An 8,494-nucleotide genomic window follows, 5' to 3' on the forward strand; every position below is an offset into this window, starting at 1 on the left:
GGCTACGTTCCGCTGTCTGCATGTGTGTCTCCCGCGGTTTGTGCGTCCTTGTTTCATGCGCCACCTGCCTCAAGAAAGAGCGACGGTCACGTGCGTGCATGAGTGATTGATGAGTCGAATGATGCCGGTTAAACAGCTGCAAGCAAGCGAGAAACCGAACCTTCAGCTATGCCTGGAAAATGTAAATTCCAGGACTCGTGGCTCACCAAAAACATTTACAAAGACTGGCTTGTTAAAAATATGCGGGAGATCCATATGGCCCGATGCAGAGCCTGCAGCAAATCAATAAAAGTTCACGCCATGGGCGAAGCAGCTGTGACGAGCCATGCTTCTGGAGCATCACACAGGACGGCAGTCCGCCAGTTAAAAGCAGGTAGGTCCTACCCCTGGTAACATGTAGAAAGGAATACAACAACCATACTTAGTTAGTTACTAACTAATGTTACTAATGTTAATTAGTTAGCTAGATTATTCCGTTACAGAATTATTCGGTCAAATTAACGTTTGCTATGTTGTTGTTAGCTAACGTTATCTAGATGTCTCAGTCAGTTATCTCACAGAATCACACCTGTCAATAAAGAGCTAGCTAACGTTAGCTAAGTTGTTAACGTTACATTAGCCAACTTGCGGCAAGCAGAGCTGGACAGTGAACATTTTAAAATAAATGACAGTTTGCTAACGTTAGCTGAACGTTTACATTTAGTTAAAGGACGTTCACTAGAGTTGTTAGTGACAACGTTTCATGACTAATGCTAGCTAGTCGTTAGCCAGTTAGCTAGTCATTCATCAGACTTGTACACTTATTTTCTTACAGCTCCCACTCTCTATTGAACTATGTGGAAAAGTCATTGTCATCTACATCACCACCTAGACAGTCTTCTACAACTACTACCACATGCACCACCTCAAGACAGTCCATCATAACTGTCCTTCCCAGTTATGACACATTGCGGACTGAGACATTGTGTTGTCTGAATATGATGGAGTCTCACTAATCTTTCCACTCTAGTGAACGCACGGGTGAGTGGTATGGTTTATAAACTGTCACCTGTAACGGGAAATTATTTTTTAGGAACATGTTATGTTTCTTTTCATACTCTCTCTCTGTGACACATGTTCACACAGGCTAGAAACAGAAATAAGTGTTTGATTTCAATCTTTTTTTTACTCTTAGGTGTGCTGTTCTCAGCGATGTTCCCAGACAGTGCAATAGTCAAGACCTTCGCATGCGGGGCAACAAAGTCCAGCTATGTGTGCACACATGCAAGCCTCAGTAGAGCGTGGATTCTCCATAAATCGTCAGATTGATGGAGACCACGTAGTCTGCCATCACTGTAACACAGCACAATTGAGAAGTGTTCACACATTCAAGCCTCTCTTTAATTGTCTGTGAGCTTCTGTAAAGCCTGCTAGTTCTCATTATAAAAATTCCTCAGTGTTGTAACGGTAATTAACCTTGATCTGTGTCTCAAACTATGCTGTGTTGGGTCCTTGAATTGGGCCTGGAAAGTCCTTGAATTTGATGTTTAAGAAGGTGTGGGAACCCTGTATGTAATTCTAGGTTAATTACGGGGTTGTACTGTTATGAGAACTTCACAGCAGAGCAGAGACACAGGGTGATAACAGAAAAACCTTTGCTTGTCAAGACACAACACAAACATTCAGAAACAAGCCCACTTTTGATATTCGTAAACTTACTACACTACCCTGATTTTTATCGAATGGTATTAGATTCTGTAATCAAGTGTTGTGTAGTGCCGCTAACAAGGTTACTGGATGTCATGGAGGCTTGTTCATTTCAGTTAGTTGAATTGTCAATAGAATATGCTCTGAATGCAAAGGAGGCATATTGCTGACAATACATGTTCTGATATGTGCTAGAATATAATTTTACCCCAATACACCTTTCCTTTGCCAACACTTTCAGTCAATACGTCAATGTGGACGCACCGGCTTCAGCATTAATGTGTCATCTATTATGAGTTGGTTCACGCTCTCTTGTTCACATCATTCCGAGGTGATGGCGCCTCCCGTCTATGTTCTTGTCCTGCAATTTCATGTCAGCACTCTTCTATTCACATTCCTACCCACACACCTCTGCCTGCCTCTCTCTCGATTTTATACCCTGTCTGTATTAAATTGCAATATGTCAGTTTACCCATAGATAACACACCATTTCAAATCTCACTCTTGACAGAGAGACTGGTCACAGAGACATTCTCTCTCAACCTGCTTCAACCTGCTTCTCAACATTAAAAAAGATTCCTTTAGCAGATTGTGAAATGTTAGATATACTGTAGCAGATGTTTAAAGGAGATGGTAGACACTCAGACAGTGGGACTAGTCTGTGAAATCTATGAATTTAAGAATGGTTACATACATTCTCCATCACCATCCCTCAGCTGTTTAACAAAAAAGTGGGGGGGGTTTACAACACTGTTTGAATCCCAGATTGCCCCTTTAAAACCTCTTGAGGACCCCTTCGAGATAAAATCCCGTTAATGGGATTGGTTGGACAACAACCAGTGAGATAGCACGGCGTGAAATTCAAAAAACAATAATCTCAAAATTAAAATTCAAGTATTATACGGCATTTTAAAGATACTCTACTCGTTAATCCAATCACATTGTCCGATTTCAAAAAGGCTTTACGGTGAAAGCAAAACATTAGATTATTTTAGGATAGCACCTTAGCAACAACAACAAAAAAGCAATTTTCCAAGCACGGATAGCCGTCACAAAACCAGATATACAGCTAAAATTAAGCACTAACCTTTGACAATCTTCATCAGATGACACTCCTAGGACATCATGTTAGACAATACATGCATTTTTTGTTCGATCAAGTTCATATTTATATCCAAAAACCCAATTTTTACATTGGCGCGTGATGTTCAGAAAATGTTTTCTCCCCATAACTCCCGGTGAATAGGCACATTCATTTACAGAAGAACTCATAAACGTTGACAAAATGTATAACAATTATTTAAAGAATTAGAGATAATCTACTCCTTTATGCAACCACTTTGTCAGATTTCAAAATAACTTTAGGGAAAAAGCACATTGTTCAATATTCTGAGTACAGAACTTAGCCTGCAATGCTAAGCTAAACAGTTAGCCTACAACCACGGCGTCGACAAATCTAAAAAAATATGTTCGAAATATTTTCTTACCTTTGCTGATCTTCGGCGGAATGCACTCGGAAGGGCACCCACTTCCACAAGAAATGTTAATTTGTTCTGCAAAGTCCATCATTTATGTCCAAATACGTCCGTTTTGTTGACCCATCCAGAACACTTTACAATGCCATGTGGCGTGGACGCAAATCCATAGACGAAATGTTCAAAAGTTCCATTACCGTTTGTAGAAACATGTCAAATGATGTTTACAATCAATCCTTTAGGGTCTTTTTTTACGTAAAATTGCGATAATTTTACAACCGGGCAATAGGTATTCATCCCAGAAGAAAAATAAAGAACAGCGAAGTCACGTGTACGCGCGTCACGAGACACCTCTCCTCAGACTGGCCACTGATTGACTGAGCCATAATTTTCTGCCCGGTAACAGGTGACGGATGAAACCAGTTCCTAAAGATTGTTGACAGCCAATGGAAGAGTTAGGAGGTGCAACGTAAATCCTATGTCACTAGTTTTTCAAGGGATTCAAAAGAAACTATATTTCTAATTTCTCCCACTTCCTGATTAAATTTCTCAGGTTTTTGCCTGCCATATGAGTTCTGTTATACTCACATACACCATTCAAACAGTTTTTGAAACGTCAGAGTGTTTTCTATCCAAATCTACTAATAATATGCATATTCTATTTTCTGGGCCAGAGTAGTAACCTGTTTAAATTGGGTACGTTTTTCATCCGGCCGTGAAAATACTGCCCCCTAGCCCCAAGAGGTTCTAATGAATGTATTCTACGTAGTGCCTGTATATTGCTTAATTTCACTAGCTGGCTCATAGTATATGGAACTTCCCTAACCCACAATTATTCTGTATGACATTAAGAGTTTGTGTTATGGAAGAACTGCAGTTTGCTGATATCTCCTGAGAAAGATTCTTCTTTCTCTGTGTCTTGAGGAAGATATTAGGGGAAAATGATGTCTAAATGTATTCAGCAAACCTCGTGTGTTTGTTTGTCCCTCAGGCCAAAAGTACTGTTGCTTCATTGTCTTGGTCCAAATACCTCATTAACTGTAACACCATCAGCAGGCTCAGTTGAACAGAGTTATGAATGATAAGCTAAGACACTTGGGGCCAGTTTCCCAGACACAAATTAAGCCTTGTCCTGGACTAAAAAGTTATTTGAATGGAGTTTCTCCACTGAGAATGCTTTTTAGTCCAGGACTAGGTTCAATCTGTGTCCAGGAAACCACCTCTAATTTCCCAACTGGCTGGGAGAATATCAATTATGTCAATAATTTATGTGAATTGCATAAGTAAATACCAGTGTATATAGATTACATCAATAAATGTTTACACATATAATAAACATGCCTCTTGTGTATTATTTCAGCTTGTCAGTACTTTTAAGCTTGGAGCATACCGAGCGAATACAGCCCATGAAGGTGCTATTGGTCAGAGAATAATGCATCACAAATACCCAGATACAGTACCACCATCAAAAATAAACACACAAGCTTCCTCCCATTCACTTGTATGTCAAATGTCCCATCCACTTAATCTCAGTGGAGTAATAATGCCATGCCATCTCACGTTATTCAAAGTGGATGTGATGCTCTTCGATATAATTCTACCCATTTGACGGTCAGGTGTGTGTACCAATCTATTTATCAGCCTAATTCTACAGGTGTGTGTGTACCAATCTATTCAATATAATTCTACCTCTTTTAGGGCCAGTTGTGTGTACCAATCTCGTCAATATAATTTTAGATCTTTGAGGGTCACGTGTGTGTGTACAGATACCGATCTATTCAATATAATTCTAGATCTTTGAAGTGTGTGTACCGATACCGATATATTTCATATGATTCTACCTCTTTGTGTACCAATCAATTAAATGTGTCTACCTCTTTGAGGGTCAGGTGTGTGTGTATCAATCTAGTCGATATTAAGTGGCAGTACATGCAGCCCGGCGCTTGAGGGCGCCAGGCTGTCCTGCATCATGCACTCCTATCATCCATTACGCACACCTGCCTTCCCTCGTCACGCGCATCAGCGATATTGGACTCACTCATCACCTGTTATTACCTCCCCTATATTTGTCAGTTCCCCAGCTCTGTTCCCCACTTCTGCATTGATTGTTCTTTGTTTGTGTTACCTGTTTGCTGACGCTGTTCCTGTCTCGTTCCATGTCCGTTATTTTTTTAATGTTTTACTCCCCGTATCTGCTTCGCCTCTTCAGCGTCATTCCATGTGACAGTGGAGGCTCATCAGTGAATTTCAGAAAATAAATAAATAAACATTTAAAAAGTTATCATTTTAAGGTAAAATTATACTAAATATATTCATATCACCAAATACCTAATTAAAACACAATGTTTTGCAGCGAAGGTCTACAGTAGTCTCAACAGCATCCTCTAGAGTAGCACCATGTGTAAGGTTCTGCTTTTCTTAGTTAACCTTGTGTTCTTTTTCTTTGTGTTCCTGAACGTAGCCCTGTCTTTCATTTTTGTTCATTGATTTCACCTGTGTTCGTTTCTCACCTGGTCTCATCAGCTCCCTATTTAGTTCAGTTCCTTCTGTTTGTATGGTTGTGAGGTATTGTTTGTTTTTGACTGCCTACCTGTGTTTGACCATTGCCTGCGACCACGATTCCTGCCTTCTGCGAAGGCTTAATAAACATCTGCTCCCCCTTCCATAGACCTACATAGTAATGATGACAACTTACGGGAAGATGTCATCAAAGCATTTGCAGTATGAACTGACATGTTGTCCAATCAAAGGATCAGAGAATGAACCTACTGTAGTACTGCACTTGTGTGATTTAGAAGCTTGGTGAGTTGGTGACATTGTTGGAAAGATTGTGAGTGTTGGATAGTATTAAATTCAAATTAGTTTATTTAAACTACGGGAGACAGAGGAGGTAGGTTATATATTTTCTTTATTTTTGTGTTCTGTTATCAAATCAAAGTTTATTGGTGACTTACACAGTTTAGCAGATGTTATAGCGGGTGCAGGAAAATGCTTATTTTACTAGCTCACAACAATGGAGTAAAATATATATTATTTTAAACAAATCAATGTCACACCCTGATCTGTTTCACCTGTCTTTGCAATTGTCTCCACCCCCCTTCAGGTGTCGCACATCTTCCCATTATCCCCTGTGTATTTATGTGTTCTCTGTTTGTCTGTTGCCAGTTCGTCTTGTTAGGTCTTACCAACGTTCTCGCCCGCCTTCCTGTTTCTCTAGTTCTGTTTCCTAGTTTTTCCCAATTCTGACCATTCTGCCTGCCCTGAGCCTGCCTGCCGTCCTGTACCTGCCTGCCTTCCTGTACCTACCTCTGGGTCGGCGATGGCCCTCACACCCGGCTTGATGTTGTTGTTGTCAAAACGTGCATAAAATGCATTGAGCTTGTCTGGTAGAGAGGCATCGTTGGGCAGATTAATAACTTCACCATGCTCAAAGGGATATTCATTTTCTGCTTTTTTATTTTTACCCATCTACCAATAGGTGCCCTTTTGTGCAAGGCATTGGAAAACCTCCCTGGTCTTTGTGCTTGAATCTGTGTTTGAAATTCACTGCTCGACTGAGGGACCTTACAGATAATTGTATGTGTGGGGTGCAGGGATGAGGTAGTCATTCAAAAATCATGTTAAACACTATTATTGCACTACTATTAGGTAGAACACAGAGTGGGTCCATGAAACTTACTATGTGACTTGTTAAGCATATTTTTACTCCTGAACTTACTTAGGCTGGCCATAACAACAGGGTTGAATACTTATTGACTCATTATGTTTCAGCTTTTCATTTTTTATTAATATGTTTTTTAATCTAAAAACATAGTTCTACTTTGACATTATGGGGTATTGTGTGTAGGCCAGTGACACAAAATCTCCATTAAATCTATTTTAAATTCAGGCTGTAACACAACAAAATGTGGAAAAAGTCAAGGGGTGTGCATACTTTCCAAAGGCACTATACATATAAAGTAGATTAAACAGTACAGAAACATTATTTAAGTGACCAGTGTTCAATGACTCTATGTACATATGGCAGCAGTCTTTATGATGCAGGGTAGAGTACCAGGTGGTAGCTTTTTGAAATGTTTTGTCATTTAGCAGACACTCTTATCCAGAGCGACTTACAGGAGCAATTAGGGTTAAGTGCCTTGCTCAACGGCACTTTTTTCACCTAGTCGGCTCAGGGATTCAAACCAGCAATCTTTTGGTTACTGGCCCAACACTCTTAACCGCTAGGCTTTCTGCCGGTAACTGGCTAGTGACATTGTCTGAGGGTCAGGGCAGGGTAATGTGCGGAGGCCAGTTACTGGCCTTAAGATATACTACATGACCAGAAGTATGTGGACACCTGCTCGTCAAACATCTCATTCCAAAATCATGGGCATTAATATGTAGTTGTCCCCCCCCCCCACCATTGCTGCTAAACACTCTTCTGGGAAGGCTTTCCACTAGATGTTGGAACAGTTCTGCGGGTACTTGCTTCCATTAGCCACAAGAGCATTAGTGAGGTTGGGCACTGAGGGCCGCTCGGACATGGAAACCCATTTCATGAAGCTCCTGGCAAACAGTTCCTTTGCTGACGTTGATTCCAGAGGCAGTTTGGAACTGGATAGGGAGTGTTGCAACCGAGGACAGGCTATTTTTAGCACTCGGCGGACCCATTCTGTGAGCTTGTGTGGCCTACCATTTCACGGCTGAGGTGTTGTTGCTCCTAGATGTTTCCACTTCACAATAACCGCACTTACAGGGGATGTATCTGATCTCGATCACCTGGGACTTGACAATGGTTAATCAAATCTCCCAATTTTTGCCAGTTTTTGCTCAATTTTACATGCCTTCTCAAACAGCTGCAACTGTATATGCATTCTTGTAATTCAAGTCCTTTCTTGAGGTGGGCTCTGGGATGGAACAACTGTTGAGAATCTGAGTTCATGGTTGTTTGTGGGGGAAAGGGGTTGAGTGTGTGTGTGTGTGCGTGTGCGTGTCCCACAACTGTTGCTAGGGAGTAAAGATGTTAGGGACAATATAGGATGAATCACAATAATCGTTTGCTAAAATAATAATTGCTTGACAAAATTTGTATTTTTCTAATGGCAATCCTGGTTAGAGGAGGAACTTATTCAAGAAAGATCAAGTGTAATATATTACAAAAATAAAGCGGACTGGATGGAATATGGGGAAACATGCACCAAATATTTTTTTTTAATCTTCAACATAAAAATGCTATCCAAAAGTAATTTACAGAAACTAACAAATGACAGTCATCCATGATTAACCAAACTATATTTTGAAAGAGGAAGCAAAGTACTTTAAGCATATGTTTTAATTTCAGTCTCCTCCAT

The 8,494-nt window shown here is 40.3% G+C and overlaps 1 long non-coding RNA gene across 1 annotated transcript; it reads left to right on the forward strand.

Annotated features, from left to right (window-relative positions):
- Window positions 1-266: 266 nt before the first annotated feature.
- On the forward strand, window positions 267-1,448 carry LOC106612506 (uncharacterized). The gene is made up of 3 exons (XR_001330314.3): window positions 267-373; window positions 815-1,020; window positions 1,175-1,448. It is a non-coding gene; the product is annotated as an uncharacterized LOC106612506 (long non-coding RNA).
- Window positions 1,449-8,494: the final 7,046 nt, after the last annotated feature.

This window comes from Salmo salar, chromosome 09 (genome assembly GCF_965601325.2).
Source record: "Salmo salar chromosome 09, fSalSal1, whole genome shotgun sequence".
Taxonomy (NCBI): Eukaryota; Metazoa; Chordata; class Actinopteri; order Salmoniformes; family Salmonidae; genus Salmo; species Salmo salar.